We start from the raw sequence: 17,320 nt of genomic DNA, 5'->3' as shown, positions 1-17,320 counted from the left end.
ATTTAACACACTAGGAGTTAAGCCTGCATACTTTCATGGAGAGCTGAAATTTTTCACATGATTTCAGCCATACAAATATCTTGGCTTTGTTTTTAAGAACTAAGAATCACTGTGCATAAACATTTGCAAGTGTTTAATGTACATCTCATATGCTTCAGTTTGCACTGCGGTTTTCTGACTGATATGAGGGCAGCATGTCCTCCTTATCTACCAAAGGTATACACACCTATAGACTGTAACTTCTGAAATCAGGTAAGATCAAGCTCTCTGACTTACAATTTGCACAGAGTATTTCTTCCAAATTTTATGTCAAATTTCACTTAAAATTCTCACAGCTGATCTTTAAATTTATGGAAATGCTAACGGACAGTTATTAGGACAGTGTGGGTGTTGCCATACTTACATCGATGCCAAGATTGCATTAAACCCCCATATACAGGCATTACAGTCCTGAAATAGTTGACATTAAACCTCCCAGCTGTCAGCAACAGTGCTGTTTTACCAAAAAGAATACCCGGAATAATGGCTAATACCTTGAAAGGGCACAGTGTGTGAATAATAATGAACCCACTTTAAAAAACACTGCTGATCTTGTGACAAGTCATGCTGGAGGTTCTGATGTCCTCTAAACTGTTGTCTTGGTACATGATCACTATTCATTTTTATCTGGTATAGCATGAGCAATGAGTATATGGCATGTGTTTGCAAACACCGCACAGCACAGAAGAAGGAGGTGCAATCTCTGCTTCACTGTCCAGTCTGTGCGGCTCATTTATTTTCAGGCATTAAAATAGTACCTCTTAAGGGTACATCACAAAGCCTGTTCTTTTGAGAAAATGCTGGGGATAAGGGATAGCTGAAGTTGCTCTTGTTGTGGACTGGTAGTTTTTCAAGGGCTTTTTTGAGGCAACCTATCTTGTGATGTCTGTTCTAGCTCTGTTGTTTTTAAGGCGGAAAAAGGGTAAAAGCTATCAAAAGATTGTAGGTTATAACTATACTGGTCTCCTTGTTTTCCAAGTGAAAGTTAATGACTCTCAACCATATCATAGAGCAAACTGATGTTTTACTATTTCATTACTGCCCCAAATTTATTGAGATTTTGATTTTAAATGTTATTATGATGTTTAAAAATAATAATATTAATTATCATGTGTTATAAGAGTTATTCTAGTACATGTATTCCTGCTAAATTGAGATACTTAGACTTGATCCGGCTAGTGCTCGGCTGATGTATGTCAGCGAAAACAACTTACATGTTTCTGTGTTCAGCATAAATATGGTTTAGGATTTTAAAATGAGAATAAAGATTTGAGAGCAAGCTTTAGGGAGCTGCTGGGAATTGAGATCACTATTTTATATATGTTCTCCTTTTTATTGGGGAAATTATAAGATACTATTTAAAAAATCCGTTAGTGATAGATGAATGAAATGGTGCCACCTTAGAGCACTTCTCAATTTATTGTCTTGTTTTCTTCACAAATCTCTTCCTATATATATATGTAACAAAATTATTAATGAGTTGAAGTGTTTGGGCTTTTATTTAGTGTTTCCAGAAAAGCATCCTGCTGAGAAAAACCTTTGATGCTTGTGCTGTATCCATCTGGGAGTGAAGACCTGAAGCAGGTAAAATGAGGTGGCTCGGAGAATGACTGGTAATGTAATCACAGTGAAGGGAAGGCTCTGGGCACCCCTGAATCTCATTGCTGCAGGAGTTGTGCCTTTACTTCTTAGTAGAGATCCCAGGGCAATGGAAAATGATGGAGAGAGCCTGAGAGACAGTGTTCTGAGGGTCAGAAGTCCTGAGCTCTTCCTGCTCCTCCTCTTTGTATTGCCTTCAGCTGAAATCCAGTCTTTGTCTCACTGTGGTCCCTGGGCACCCTGGTACTATTTGCCTTCCCAAGCTGAGAGCTGTGGTCTCCTGGGAAAGGGGCAGATCTATTAATAGAAAACACTTTACATGCTTGGCTTTCCACATTAGGAAAAGAGATGTATATGTGGAAACTTTCTTGATCGGATCCTAATGTGTCATTAATTTTGTTTCACTCCAAAGCATGGCCAATATTTGCTTTGTGCTGACTATCAGAAAATGAGTTGAAATACAAGTCCTAATGAGAGCAACAGTCATTATTTTAAGTGTATTTTTGTGTTTAATTTATAAACACCAGTGAAAATCAGATAATGAAGTGATCAATCATTTTCAAATTATTATCTTGTAAAAATGTCTAATCAGTGAAATCAGAGCACTAGGGGTTCCTTTTGCCAATAAAACGAGAAGCCCAAAGAACTATGACAGTCTTACTGATGGTGAAAATGCACCAGAACCACCCATCCCCATCTTCCTCTCTTTTAGTTACTCTTTTGATATTAAATTTGTAATTAGAGTCCTTGATTACCAAGGCAAGAAGTAGTCATAAACAATTCCTGGATTGAGTTACAATAATTTTATATAGATTTCTGAATGTTTTACTAAGGGCTTTTGTTCTTGTTTTATAAGCACTGGAATTTGTCTTGTCATTGGGGGAAAAATGGCAAAGGAACAAACTACAAACAGAGTTTTAATATCTACATATATAAAACTTGTCACAATTGAACAAATACAGGAACTGAAACAGGAGGTGTTGCATGTGGCAAATTGAAAGCTGATTAACCTACTATTAATGATGACCTCATGTGACCAACACATGATCTTGCCAGGACTGACGTTATTCAAATCATATGGGAAATACTTGCTATGAAATAGTGGTGTATATTAAAAAAAAAACAACCAATCTAAACAAGCAGAAAGTTTATTCTGAATCTTTGTTGATCCACAGAATGAAGTAGTTAGATAATTTTGTAGGAATCATGTGGTGCACTCAGATGATTTGGAGGAAGGAAAGATAAGAAAGAAAATGTGGAGGGTTTTCAGGTGAGGCCATGTGCATAGGCACATGCAGTTGTGGCTGGGTGGAAAGCTGCCTCCTGAGTTTCCTCATTTGTGACAGTGCCCACATAGAGCTGTGTTTATCAATCTAGGAGTTCCATAGTTCAAACACAGATATTTTAACAGTCTACTGTAGATATTACTGGATTTAAGGATGATTTTCAGATCGTTATGCAGGTAAAGTGAAACAAGAAAACAAAGGACATTAAATACTATAATAAAACTTTTGGTAAAGTGTTTTGTAGAATAACAGACCATCCTCCACAAATTATTTTTTCCTTCACTGTGGATACCCTCTTTTGTTTGCTACTGTAGGGTGCTTTTCAAGACTCAAGCCCTCCTTGGAGTTTTGTTTTGATACAAGTGTGTGCAAAGAATTCTCAGGTCTGTACTAAGTGTTTACATTTACAAAGCTCACGTGAGTTTTGTCTGACTTAACATTTTAGGCCTCAAGAAAATGAAGAAAAAACTGAAATATAGACAAAAGGGAATTCTGCATATTCATCAGCAGAAAACTAGATTGGACCTTGCAATCTCCATCAGTTGAAATGAAATAAGGTACTTTTGCTTGTCTCAAATGTAATGTGATTTATCCATGGCTTTATCATTATTGTCCTGTCAGAGTGCAGATGCTGCGTGGTTCACAGAGTAAAAATGGACTCTTTGATGCTGCTTGCATTTCATAAATTAATATCAGTGAAAAAGAAAGTTAAAAGCTTGAAATGTCATCAGAATGTCCCTGGGGAGCAACAAGACATCAAGCATGTTGGATCCACAGCAGGTTCAAACATGGGGAAGTCAGGCAGCCCCATCCAATTCCAGATGTTACAACTGGATCCTCCTCATGTTCAGCTTCAGGTGTGGAGGGTCACAGCAGCCCATGGTGGAGATGGAAATGCACAGATCCCATCTAAAAGGGAGAGGAAAAAACCACAGAAATCATGGAAACAAAGTAAGGCCCAAATACTTGGACACTGATACTACTGATCCCAATGTATGGAGAAGTCCAGCAGGTCTTCAGGGTTTTGCACAATGCTGATGTGTAGGATACCTACCATCAGCAAATGTAGAGACAATACATTGATCACGTCTTCCACAACCAGCATCTTCAGCTGCTGCTCACCAAGCCTGATCTTTCCTAGGGCATATAGTTATAGCTGAACCAAAGAAAAGGATATGAGAATCATCATCTGGGAAGAAAAAACAACGACCACCAATTCTGCCAGAGACCTTGTGCCAGTATTTAATATTTATCTAGCACTGGTTCCAGCTGGGACCAAAGACACAATGTTTCCACCTGCAGTCACCTAGGGGGTCTTTGCTATCTGGACAATTGTCAGTCAGGTGAGGATGTGTCTGTCTTCATCGACGCTGAAACATGGTGATCCTCAGCCTTGCTTAACTTACTTCCACCTTAGCTTTGTTTTTCCTTCATGCTGTTTCCTTTATCCTATTCCTGTTGCATTTTACTATTTACTCCTTGAGATACTGACTTAAGTTCTGTCCTTTTTTCTTTCTTAAATGTTTTTTAATGTTTCATACATTGCCTGTCGGGGTCCCTCCCCCCTGCCAAGTAGCCCTGGGAGAGGGGCCCTGGGGGGGAGATACGGGGTTTCCCTGCCCCTGGTCAGCCTCGTTCCCCATGGGTTGTTTTGTGTTCCCCTGCACGGGCAAGGACCCTCAGGTCCCATGACTGTAACAGCTCCTCGGCAGAATAAACATCTCTGAAACATCTATCAAGAATCGGGCCATGTATATTTCTTTCCCACAGGCCTCCTTGTTTGGTACATCGTGTTACAGAATCCCCACTGTAACAAAATGGTGGAGAATTGCGAGCAGAACGATCCCCGATCCTTACAGCGACGGATTTGTGAGTTAAGAAACTCTGGATTCCTCTTCTTGTTTTTGTTTTGCTATTCCATATCTAAACTATGGAGGAACCATGGAAGGACTCTTGGCTCTCAGAGCCGCATATGGACATTTACCTTAAACTTGAAAAGATTCTTGAGCAACAATTTGTAAATTTTAGCTTAATTCAAGCTCAAAAGGAACTGAAACATTTCCTTTCATGGTTGTTTAAGAATGTTTTCTATGTTTCTTGGGATTTAATTCTTACCAAAGACTTTTGGAACAACGTTTGGACACAGTTAGTTTTTGAGTCAAAATATATGCTGATGGAAGAATATTTTCGTGAATATTATTTAATTACCAAGACTGCTGAGCAATGTCAGCTGTGTCTTGGTGAAGGGAAGCCTGGCTCAGGGACCATACGACCCAGGCCACATGGACCGAGCCCTCTCTGAGCAGCAGCGAGGCAGTTCCCACGTGTGGGCAGAGCCACGTGAGCTGCAGTGTCGGCGGCAGAGCGAGGTGTGGCGGGTGGTGGAGCACGTGGTGGAGCGAGCCCCGTGAATGGCCGGCCGAGAGGGGCAGCACGTGGGCAGCCGCTGGCAGCAGTGGAGCGGAGCTGCGCCTAGCTGAAATGCGTGCTGGAGCAGGGCGCAAGGGGGTTGTCGCCCAGGGGTCCGGCCGAGACGTGGGTACAGCGCCTGGCAGCAGCAGTGAAGCTGCCACCAGAGGAGGTGACACATGGAGAACTGAGCGGCGTGGCCCGGCCCGGCCCGGCCCACGCAGCCCCGAATGCGACCCCGGGAAGAGCACGCAGGCATGAGCAGCCCCAACAACTCCAACACGGGAGCGACCAAAAGCGAAAGAGAAAGCAAAAACGCAGTGAGACAGAAAACAGCAGCCACTCGCAAAAAGGGTAAGATCACTGTAGCTAAGGTTTTAGGAATAGTAAAATGGTATAATGTTAAACAAAATCATGGTTTTATAACGAGATGTGACAACCAGCAAGACATATTCGTGCATAGAACTGCTATTAAAAAGAATAACCCTGAAAAATGCATCCCAAGCTTGGGAGACGAAGAGGTGGTGGAATTCAAAGTTGTACAAGGTAGAAAAGCGTTACAAGCATCAGAAGTCACTGGGCCTGATGGTGTTTCTGTAAAAGGCAGTATATATGCTAAAAATCGTAGTCGTGTTAGACAACATCTCCATTATAAGCCCCCCCTAGAGTCTCCCTTTCCTAATCCCACCTTTCCCTTTTACCCTATATCCTATTACCTCCAGTGTATTCCCAATCTGTTTTTCCACCCATGGTTTCCCTCACAAAACCATGCCTTTGCCAATTGTTTCCCCAAAAATCCCTTTCCAATGCTGAGTGGGGGATGAAAAAGGGGAAGGAAGAAATTAAACCCTCTCCTGCCTCAGTTTCCCCTCAAAGCATGCCCGGAGAGTCCTGTCTCCCTTCCATCAGCCTTAAGATGTTCCAGAGAATCTGTCTGGACATTTAAAGATTCAGGAGGGTGGCTTATTTCGTTTTAAAACTGTTCTTGTCATGTTTATCCAGTTGTTTTCAAGGTTAAGTTTTAAATCTCTTTTGTTAAAAATAAATGGGTGAAATGTTGGGTCCCACCCCCGCCATGGAGCCCTGGGAGAGGGGCCCTGAGGGCACAGACACGGGGTTTCCCTGTCCCTGCTCAGCCTCGTTCCCATTGGTTGGTTTGTGTTCCCTGCGCGGGCAGAAGGACCCTTGGTCCCGTGACTGGAACAGTTCCTGGGCAGAGCCCCGGCCATGCGGCTGGGGAAATAAACATCTCTCTGAAACATCTACCAAGAATGCGTCCATATATATATTTCTTTTCCACGGGCCTCCTTGTTTGATACATCGTGTTACAGAATCCCCACTGTAACAAAAGCCTGTCATTAGCTTTATTATATTCTGTCACAGCTCAATAATTGTTTTTTCAATAAAGCTAAGCCAAGGGTGAACAGCTGTGCCACAAAGGTCATAGTAGCTGAATCTCAGACTAGGGGTTACAGTGGCATGACAATAGAATTATTAGTGGCATGTATTTTTTTTTTAAGTACCTCAGGTAAGGCTTCCAAAAAACTCACAAAATTTATAACAAGGCCCATTTCCATGGCGGTTTAGTCATATGATACATCCATGGTAATGCACATGAAGTAATGTGTTAAAAACCCCCTGGATCTTAAAATGAACAGTGCACAAGCAAATATAGCAACTATCAAAATGTAATTAATGATTTAGAAAAAGAGATAAACCCTCTGTTCTGGGATTACATTGTAGTTTTACTTTATTGATCTGTGCTCTTGGGAGGATTCAGCATTTCACTGCTCAGGTGAAATATGGTATTGGTATTTGGAAATAGCATTTTTGAAAATTAGGATTTGAAATTTCAAACCAAAAAAAAAAGCAACACTACAAATTGGGAAGCTGGAGTTCAAATGAAATCTCAACTCTCTCGTCATACCTGATACGATCTCTTGGGCTTTAGGGTTTTAGAAATTGCACACTGAATCCAATTGTAGCTAGACTAATGAAACTGTGTTGCCATTAGTAATTCTTTTGCATGTTTGCATAATAAGTACTAGACTTGTTCACAAGGCAAATTATTATCTTGACTCACATACTGTGTTGTATTCCCTGTTGATTCTCGGTATAGAGTGCAAACTATAGCTTTCTGCTACAATAAACTCAGCCTGAATTGAGCTTAGAAGAAACTTCCTGGCAGAATTTCTGTGTTTAGACCAAAAGTTCTGGTTTAAATTTGTCATGGTTTTACATGGGATACAGAGTATGGCTACAGCAGGTAGCAGCTGTGTGATCATGATAAAAAATAGCAGCAAAAAATCCTGTGCCAGCCAGGCAGGATTTAACGCTTTGGCTGGCAGATGTCACAGCCTCTAGCATTCATAACACAAGCAGGCTTGATCAGTGAGGATGTTCTGATATTTTAACACGCAACACTCTCTTGTTGATGTTATTTAATCTAAAACAAGACAAACACAAGTTAAAGAGCAAAACAAAACAAAAATAAATTCATTCAGCAGGGATAATAAAATCTCTTCAAGGAAACTGAGCAGATTTATTTGTGCAGTTTCACAAGGACTTGCTGTTCCTTGCACATCACAGTGCAAGTGTGGCACTGTCCTCACTGAACCATCCTGCTGCAGAGGTGTGTGGTGACGTGGCAGGTATCATAGAGACGTGTAAGTGCTTTGTGCTCCACAAGGAAAACAGAGTTTGCATGGACTGTGGCCCTCTGTCTGCTAGCCATGTGAGCTGTGATTTCCAGATGTAAGGAAAGTAAGTGTTTCTGCTTTCTGGGATTTTGTACCATACTTAAGTTCAAGATATTTAACTGCTTTGGCTTGTTCATGCTTCCTGGAATTAACATAGAGCTAATGCTGATAGGAAGCAGTTGTCAGACTCAGTAAAAGCAATTAGCTACCTATAAGGCAACATCATTTTGTAAATTCAGTTCGAGCTAAAATTTCAGTTCCACAAACACTGAAAAATCTATAGCCAATACAATGTCATTCATGTATTATGCATGAGATACAGTGTATTTCTCTTTGTGTTTGGAGTCAGCTTAATTTCTGTGGCTGTGGGATAGCAGTCAAGGATACCAGCAAGAATGTAAACTTATCAGAATATGCCTAACATCTTTCATGGTCAGAGGATGTAATTCTGGATGGAATTGTTTTCATAGTTAATTATTGCAGTACTTAAAGTAAAAAAATTAGAATGTCTTAATTAGAGTGAAAGTATAGTTTCATATTCTAATGAAAAGCAAAAGGGCCAGCAGAGAATAAAAAAAATTGAAACAATAAACAAGGAAAGAAAATTATGTTGAAATGAAGCATTGTTGTGTTTCTTATTTATTCTCTGACTACTTAATAATGGTAACTCTAAGCTGCATCCATGTACTTATTAATGACGCTGTACACATCCATTGCCCAGTATTAATTTACAAGGGAAAACTTACAGAATGGTCGAATGAAAGAATCATAAATTAAGAACTTATTCTTACAAGCCAACTGGATTGAATACAAGTGAACCTTTGAAGCTTCATTTTACTAAATTGCCACTATAAAAAGGTGGTGTGCATGAGAAGCACATAATTTTATTTCTCCAAAGTAAACTCAACACAGAAGATACTAATGCAATTCCTATTCCTCTCTGCCATCAAGTTTGGTGCTGTTCTTCTTCAGCTAATGTTTCTGAAGGGACTGGAAAGAAGCAGGTAGGATCTACAAAGTAGGAGTTTGTGTAGAGTAACTCTTGTTTTTCCAGCCATGTGGAGGTTGCTGGTACTGTACAGTGATGTGTCTGACTAGTCAGCTGCGCCTTTGGACATTTATGCTCACTGTCCAGTGATGTCTTCAAACAGCAATGTGGACTGCCAGCTGCCAAAGAACGTTGTAACACCCGCCACTGATATTAAGAGGAATAGGGAAAGTGCTTCAGCTTGACAATTAATAATTTCCCTTGCATGCATGTGTTCCTTTTTAATCTGATGTACTGGCTCTGAGATTTATCATCTCCACTGCACACAGCAGCTGCTGACTTGGGCTGCAGACACAGAGTTTCCCTGAGTGGCTGTGCAAGGGTACATCAAGAAACAGGAGAGGAAATTGAAATGGCAAGACTTCGGAGGTAGTTGATGAGGCTGGCTGATAACTCCCACTCTGGAGGGAACCATAGGGTGTACTTCTGCAGTAAGGGAAAAACAGGCAAGCAGCTTGGAGAGAATAATGGCAAACATTTTCTTGCCACATTTTCTAATTATTAATAAGCATTCTGAATGTCTATGTTGGCAACTGTTAGACGATTTCAAGGACATGCAAAAAACCCCCTTCTGTTGTAACCAAGGAAACATACCTGAAGTTTAGGGTACACAGCTTCTGGCAGTAATCCAGTTGTCCTTTCAGCTACCTATCCAGTTTGTGCATTGCAGCAAATCTGCTTAGCAGGGATGAGCTCTGTAGGTGAGAGGCCTGTTTTGCAAACCCCTTGCTTCTCCAAATGAACTTTGCAGGCTATGGAGCTGAGAACCCATGAAGCATCAGGTTGTTGCTGGATGTACTAGTTTGAAAACAAACCAGTGGGAGGCACCAAGTCAGAATAACAATTTAATAGGGAAATTAAAACAAAACAAAAAAAAGGCAGGAAACACTGGTTTAAACTGGCAGAGTCAGGATGCAACCTGACACCCTGTTAGTCAGGGTGGTGGTGGCAGTCCCATAAAATGGTGGCTGCAGTCCTCCTTAAGTGATGGATGTGGTTCTGTCAAAGCAGTGATCCTGTAGAAGGGTCTGCTCTTCCTCGGAAGGTCCAGTAGTGGCTATGTAGCTCCTGTCCTCTGGAAATCCAGTGGAAAGGCGTCTATGGTGTTTGGAATCTCAGATTATATCCAGGGTGAAATGCTTGGTTCCTCCCTCTGGGTGGAGCATCTCACAATGGAATGATGAGTCATGAGGCCAGGCATTGATGGGCCATTAACAGAAAGATAGTCTGGGGGGGAGGAGGCAAGGAAACACTGCCCCTCCTGGTTTCAACAGCTCATGAGGATGGTAATAGAATACACTGCAACCCAGGACACTGGCAAAGAGTTGCAACTTTCAGGGAGAAGGAGGAGAACTTCCTTCATCCTTGTGGTCTGACTTCCCAAGTGGCAGGCAAGACCAGCCTCATGGAGCACCTGCCACTGAGAGCTCAGTTGCCACCCCTCTGAGGTCCTGCTTAGGTGGCTTCTCTGTCAGAAACTAGGATAAACATTTAATTTTTTCCTCCACAAGATTTGAGTCCAAGATACACCTGTTTCTCAGAAACCCATACTCTAAGGTTCTGTGACAAGAATTCTGAAATACGTAGAGGGGAAAGAGTGTAAGGAAGAAGGTCCATGTGTGGGGGATGTGAGGCTCTGGGGCAGGGACTTCTGGTGGAGCAGGCCGGCTGTGTGCATTACCAATGCCAGTGCTGCAAGAGAGCAGGGGGTGCTGTGCCCATGTGTCTTGAGTGGGGCAGTTTCTCCTTTGTCCACTTCTGTTTGATGAAATGGTCCCCCTCAACTAGCGATGTTTTCCTCGCTTGCTGCTAATGTGAAGACCCACCTCACCCTCTGTGAAAGATGGTGTCTTGGTTTGAAAGACCAGTGTCTGCTAAGGAAGGCAGGAGCCCCCCTTGAAATGGCAGATGCGACCCCCCTTCCCTCTGAGTTATTATAATTTTAAAATCAAGGGGCTTTTAGGCAAAGATGTGGGAAATAGGAATAATAGTTCTTTACTATTATATATCTATATGTGTATAACCAGTCAAACAAACAACAATAACTATGGCAGTAACAGCAAACAATCACAAACCCAGTCCCAGCCCTCTCGGCTGTCAGGCCCTTTCCCCTCGGGTGCAGTTCCGCTCGCAGCCGGCAGGGGCGCTGGCGGCTCCCGGTGAGCAGGGCAGGTGCGATGGTTCCCCGCGGCTGCAGGGGGCGCTCCAGAGCGAGCTCGGGGAGCACGCGGCACTGGCGGCCTGGGATCCCGGGAAGGGATGGAACAAAGGCTTCACAAACCCCTGGGCAGCCGATCCCGGTGTCCGGCCGGACCCTCGGGAACAGCAGGCTGGAACGGCAGGGGAAGCACAAATCCTGGGTTGCAGATGAGGTGTATCCAATGGGGAACCCCCCGGAGGTCTGGGCAGGCAAGGTGAGCAGGGCTACAACGTAGCAAAGGCTCAAATCAACCGCGGGGCAGGGCGGCCACAGCCCGGCTTCCAGCGGAGCAGGGAAGGCGCACCCCGGGATCCCAGGGCTTCTCCAGCAGAAGGAAAAGTGGCCGAAGAAAGCAGCCTCCCTCTCTGTCCGAAATGCCAGAGACCGACTGACCACACACCCAGGTGAAACAAAAAAAATAGCCAGCTCTTTTGTTTTTCTTAAATACACAGCCATTTGCTCCCCTAGCAACATGAATGGGGAAAATTCCTTTAACAGAAAAAAAAAACCAAGAGAGCTCCTAAAACCCCAACAGATGGGACCAAAAAGCAGACAAGTGAATTTCTTCTTTTTTAACAGGATCCTTCCCTTATCATGGTTTCATGCAGTATGTTATAGTTAAATTGAATTCCAGTATAATTTTTTAAACTTGAAAGTCTTTTCAGACCTTTTTTTTTCTGCTAGAGGATTGAAAATAACTAGAATGAAGTCATCAACACAAAACTTCTCAGTTCGATTTATGAAAAAAATGTTTGGGGAAATCTATTTTTATAATTCATTTGGAATGGGTAGGATTATTTTACAGCTTTGCATATAGAACACATCCATTTACTGGATAAATGTAGTATCAAAGTATCATTAGAGACATAAGTGAGAAGCTGGAACTGAGCAGGTATTTAACCATCTATTTTTAGCAAAATTTTTCTGATATAGGGAAAAGCACAAATTTTCACATATAAAATTGAAATAGAAGTTTATCGCTGAGTGCAGCTGAACTGTCAGTCTAAAAAACTATCTTACTATTACCTAAATATTAATGTAGGAAGACAAAACCTAGGAGAAAAACAGAGCTTCTCTGTTTTCTGAGAGATTTTCTCAGAAGATCATGTCTTCTCTCATGTGACCAAATAAAAAAAATAGTCCATCTACCATGATAATCTTAAAAAATATTATAGGGAGAAGATTAGATGATGTCATCAGTACAGTGATCTGGCAAAAAATGCATACAGGAATCCAGTCTTGTCACCAATGAGGTTGCAACATGTACTAACAAAAACAGAATTTTAAACTTAACGTAAAACTAAATCATGTAACTAAGTAATCATGATTTTCCCTTGTAATAAGACTAGTAAGGGGAAAGGTGGCTTTGTGGTATCATGTTGAATAGAAGGAAACTATGACAGTGGAAATATAGTCTGGGAGTTTTAGTCAAGAAGTGAAATGGAAAGAGAGCTCCAGTTGTGCCTAGTTTCATGTGCTCTCTCACAGATTGCTCTGGTGCATCCTGTCACTTGAGGAGAAGCCCTACTGTTACTTATACAGGTCATAGCTATTATTTCCACTGTCTTAAGCCCTCCTGAAAGTCGGTTGCAAATATAAACCCTATTTTCAGCTTTTGAAGTCAGAGAAATAGATTCAAGTAGAATGAAGTAGTAAATTTAAGTGATATAGATAAACCAGTATGTCTGGATTATCATGTCTTTCAATATTTCAATATTGTGTATTACATCAATATTGTGTATTACATCTCATTAAAAGCGAAAACTACTTGCATAAGTATCTGCTTCCTTACTTTCCAGACAGGATTGATGTTGTTTAAAACTGTAGATGCATTTTCTAAGCTAGAAATGCTTCTGATACGTAGTTTTGCAATGAATTAAACATTTTCTCTTGTTCCTTCTCCTGGACATCTTAGAATTAATATTTTATGGAAAGAAATAATGTGAACTTTTCTCTCAACTGGCTTTGCTTTACATGCTTTACAAAGAGAAAACAAAATACTGAAGAAACATGGATGTTCTTTGATGATCTTAGGTTATTTATGAAGTAACAGGGTGGTTGATTTTGGACAAGTATGTTATTTTGTTCAAACTCCAGCACTTGAACTGTAGTGTTTTGTGAGTTTCTGGGAAATTCACAAAAAATTCCAAACAGAAACATTTTGAAATAAAAGAAGATACACTAAAGTTTTCTCCATTTTCTATTCTGTGTAAAGTGTTAATTTTTATTATTGGAAGGATGTTAAGCCTATACAAAAGCCTTCTTTTATGTTATGTTATTACCATGCTGGCATATAATCATTACCTGCTCTGATTTCAGTCTTGTAAAAGTTACCTAGAGCTGCTGCTACCTGCTAATTATATACTTTTTTCATTTGGATCTTCGTTCCTCCTTTGTTTGCTGTAGTGTCTCAAAGTTTTATAGAAATTAACCTTAAAATTAAAAACAGATAGCAAACATTAACCAAAAAATAAAAGGTTCTAACCATTGTGTCATAATATAGTGGGCAAAGAAATGATGTAAACTGATAAAAATGGAAATTCTTTAAAGCTGTTTTAATTTTAATTTCAAACTGGGCAATCCAGATTTATAATTTTAATGAACATTTAGAAACTTCCAAACAAATATTTTTCAAATCAATACAGATAATATTATTTCATCAGACATATTGAACATTCATTTTGCATTTCATTCAAAGATTTTTTACATTTAATTTAGAAGTGTCTTGGTTTGAAAGACAGGTGTCTGCTAAGGAAGGCAGAAGTCTCCCTTGGAGTGGCAGATGCAAACCCCTTCCTTCCGAGTTATTATAATTTTGAAATCAAGGGGGCTTTTTAGGCAAAGATGTGGGAAATAGGAATAACAGTTCTTTACTATTATATATCTATATGTGTATAACCAGTCAAACAAACAACAATAACTACGGCAGTAACAGCGAACAATCACAAACCCAGTCCCAGCCTTCTCGGCTGTCGGGCCCTTTCCCCTCGGGTGCAGTTCCGCTCGCAGCCGGCAGGGGCGCTGGCGGCTCCCGGTGAGCAGGGCAGGTGCGATGGTTCCCCCGCGGCTGCAGGGGGCGCTCCGGAGCGAGCTTGGGGAGCACGCGGCACCGGTGCCCTGGGATCCCGGGAAGGGATGGGACAAAGGCTTCACAAACCCCTGGGCAGCCGATCCCGGTGTCCGGCCGGACCCTTGGGAACAGCAGGCTGGAACGGCAGGGAAAGCACAAATCCCGGATGGCAGACGAGATGTATCCAAATGGAGACCCCTCCCCGGGGGCTGGGGCAGGCAGGGCAAGCAGGGCTACAACATAGCAAAGGCTCAAAGCAGCGGTGGGGCAGGACGGCCACAGCCCGGCTCCCAGCGGGGCAGGGAAGGCAGGCTTGGGGTCCTGGGGCTGCTCCAGCAGAAAGAAAAACAGCCAAAAGAACAAGCAGCTTCTCTCTCTCTCTCCGAACTCCGAGACTGACTGCCCACACACCCAGGTGAAACAAAAAGAGCAGCCAGGTCCTTTGTTTTACTTAACTACTCGGCCACTTGTTCCCCTAGCAACATGTATGGGGGAAAATTCCTTTAACAGAAAAAAAACCCTAGGACTAAACTAAAACCCCAACAAGAAGGTTTGTGGAAACCTGCCCTAAGCTGCCTGCTCTAGTAGATCTGGCTTGAGTTGAAGCAGGTGAAATATCAGGGATCATGATTTTGCATCTCGTATGACCATTTTTCAGGTTGTGAGTTGTCATTCACTACTAGGAGCAAAATAAGAACACACTTTTCAGCTTATATTAGAATTTTTTTTTTTTTTTGTCTACATATTCCCCAAACAAGTCCTGCTTCCTTGTGAAATACTGGCCTTGTGTCTGAATGAGTAGAAAACACTGAAAAACAAAGCGATGAAGATTTTCCTTTTGACCTCAGATTGCTTATACTGGCCAGTTTGCACTGCTCTCTTCATCTGCATGAGTTGGGTTGTTACTGCATCCTGAGCTGCTCTGACATATTCTTCACCTGCAAACTATCTTGCAACATCCCATGTTTCTCCTGCATTGCCTGACAACTGTTTGGCTGGGGTACTTTGCTCTTTGCAGTGTGAATGCAAACCTTACAGTCTGTATAATTAATTTTCTCCTTTGATTTCCTCCCTCTTTTTCAGTAAATGAAACTGCTGCTCTAAAAGATATTGGTAAGAATTTAATATAGATTTGGGTTCTGATATAGCTAGGCAGAGCTGTCATTTATTCAAACTGGTAAGGGAGAACTGCCTGCTTGTTTAATTTGGGCTATTCTCTTCCTTATATTCTACACAGTGAGGGTTCAGCAGACATGCAGAGGAGACTGCTGTAGATAACACTGTGGATGATGCTTTGTCATAGCAGCTTTCTCTGGAAAGGCACCTGACAAATACCCAAGCACACATAGTGCCAGATCTCTGCTGAGGGGTGAATCCACTCTTCTGTCTGCTCTTTATTGGTCCCGCATGACATTTGCTAGCTTTGACTTACTCTTAATTCATGAGTTAAAGGCTTATGTCCCACTGGCACCTCTTGGCACCTTTGTGCATATCCAGTGTGTCTCCAGGCTGTTCCATTCTCACTTCCCAATGTCTCCCCTAGTTTTGCACATTCCTTACAGTCTCAAAATGGGCTTGCCGCTCATCTCCAGGAGAGCTTTCAAACATTTAAAACTGAACTTTTGGACAGGTTTTTAATCTCTAATAACTGTTTTAACACACTGAACTTCTGGGAGAAGCACTGCATTGAGCAGGGAGGGGGGTTGGGTAGATGTTTAAAATGGGCTCTCTGAGAGGTTGCCAAAGCAGGTGTGTGCAGGGAGCAGGCTGTGAGCTGAATGTACAGAAATGAGATAAGAAAGATCTGGCCCACCTTCTTCTGTCTTGAATTGGCCGGTTCAGCTGCTGCTGCTGCTGGAGGGCACAATGCCTGAACACATCCTCTGAACAGGCACATTTTTTCATTACCATTGGACTGAGATGCTATTACTCCATAATCTCTGAGTACTCGTGTACCTTGTGACATGCATAGTTTGACAAAGCCCTTTGTAATTGAGGGATTGGTTGCTATGAGCTGCTTTAGGCCTCTTCTGACGTGAGGGAACAAAACACTGTTCAGCTAATGCTGCACAAAAACTTTCAAAATCCTTTTTATATTGAACTTTTAAATTTTGTATTTCAGATTTTAAATCCACTTAATGAAGGAAGGATAAAGTTTAAAAATACTTCAGTAATAAAAAGCCTTAAATCTGCTGCATAAATTGTAAATATTTAGCTCTCATACATGACTGTGGTGTTGAGGTTAGCATGCATTGTGGAAATGCATGCATTCTCTGAAACGTGTTCCTCATGATCTGATTCCTCAGTGTCTTACTGTGCTTCACTGCTCACTAGTATATCTCCTAGGTGTAACCACAATTGTTGGTGACCTGGGCAAGGTCAAAAGCTTTTTTAGAAGATACACAACCCCATTTGTCACATTTGTGCAATGTGAGGCCAAGATGCAGCTGCCAGAAGTGTCACATCTGACCTGCAGCTTGCTACAAAACTTGTCTTCCTTTCTCCCAAAAGGACAATAGGTTTCAGAAGAGATTGCTGCAATTCACTCGCCCTGAGGCTGACTGTGAAAGTAGAGAACATATCCCAGGTGGCACAGACACAATGAATGGGTCAAACTTCATCTTGATATAAAAAAACCCTAAAATAAATTGGGATGCAAGCCATTGTCACAGGTCAAATAACGCAGATCATACTGCCTCAGGGTAAGTGCAGGAAATTGCATTTGATGTCTGAGGAGTCCTCCTAATGAAATATTATAGGGAATGGAATTTTCACTTTTAGGGGGTGTTTCTCAGTTTTCCCTTTGGATTAATGCAAGTAAACAACTAATGCCACATTTTGTTCAAGAAACCCAGCTATTTAATATGGCAATTGGTCTATCTTAAGAGCATTTTAGTATTAAGGAACGTTAGTTATATTAAGGGATTATGCAATGCAACATTTTTCTGTGTGTATTACAAATGCTGAGCC

At 41.6% G+C, this 17,320-nt stretch overlaps 1 long non-coding RNA gene across 1 annotated transcript in view; it reads left to right on the top strand.

Moving 5' to 3' along the window:
* LOC109144044 overlaps nucleotides 1-3,532 on the top strand; it is a 34,881-nt gene extending 31,349 nt beyond the window's left edge. The window contains exons 2-3 of the long non-coding RNA XR_002044524.1: nucleotides 1,545-1,623; nucleotides 3,370-3,532. This is a non-coding gene — a long non-coding RNA (uncharacterized LOC109144044). The remainder of the gene's footprint in view (nucleotides 1-1,544; nucleotides 1,624-3,369) is intronic.
* Nucleotides 3,533-17,320: the final 13,788 nt, after the last annotated feature.

The sequence above is a fragment of the Corvus cornix genome, chromosome Z (assembly GCF_000738735.6).
Source record: "Corvus cornix cornix isolate S_Up_H32 chromosome Z, ASM73873v5, whole genome shotgun sequence".
In the NCBI taxonomy this organism is placed as follows: domain Eukaryota; kingdom Metazoa; phylum Chordata; class Aves; order Passeriformes; family Corvidae; genus Corvus; species Corvus cornix.
This window is presented reverse-complemented; position numbering and strand designations above follow the sequence as displayed.